We start from the raw sequence: 540 nt of genomic DNA on the forward strand, positions 1-540 counted from the left end.
GCCGCTCCGCCAGTGGCGTTTGACCCCTGGGCTTGGGACCCTCTGTAGAGAGCCATACCTGCAGGCGGCCCCTCCTGTGACCTGTGCCCTGACAGGCTCAGGAGGACGTGACCGTGGCCAGCGGCTGAATCCCGCACCGTCAGTTCTGGGAGCCGCGTGAGCCAGTGGGGGCGAGCTCCCGCGAGCAGGCGCGTGCTGGCCGGCTGGACCCCCGGGTCACTGGCATTGCAGGGACCCAGCACACCCCTCTCAGGGCGGTCGATCTGGGGTTCTGACGACGTCCCCACCACGTCAAAGACCGCCCGGCCCTGCTCGCGGGACGTCCCTGCCCACTAACCAGCACGCCTGCACTGCGGCTCGGGCTGGGGGCACCAGGCCGCCACGTTCCCATTGCGTTCTCTGCCCAGCATGCCTTTGCAGCCTCGTGGGGCGCCGTGCAGGGGAGGGGCGGCTGCAGACGCCGACGTGAGCAGGTGTGGCCACAGCTGAGTCCTCACTCTCAGGGCTGGCGGCTTCTGGGGCGGGTGTGCACCGCGCCCT

At 70.4% G+C, this 540-nt stretch overlaps 1 protein-coding gene across 1 annotated transcript in view; it reads right to left on the reverse strand.

Annotated features, from left to right (window-relative positions):
- The window catches only part of GRTP1 (growth hormone regulated TBC protein 1), a 39318-nt gene that overhangs the window by 38187 nt on the left and 591 nt on the right, over positions 1–540 (reverse strand). The window lies entirely within an intron of this gene.

Source organism: Tupaia chinensis, unplaced genomic scaffold (assembly GCF_000334495.1).
Source record: "Tupaia chinensis unplaced genomic scaffold, TupChi_1.0 Scaffold000644_1, whole genome shotgun sequence".
Classification (NCBI taxonomy): domain Eukaryota; kingdom Metazoa; phylum Chordata; class Mammalia; order Scandentia; family Tupaiidae; genus Tupaia; species Tupaia belangeri.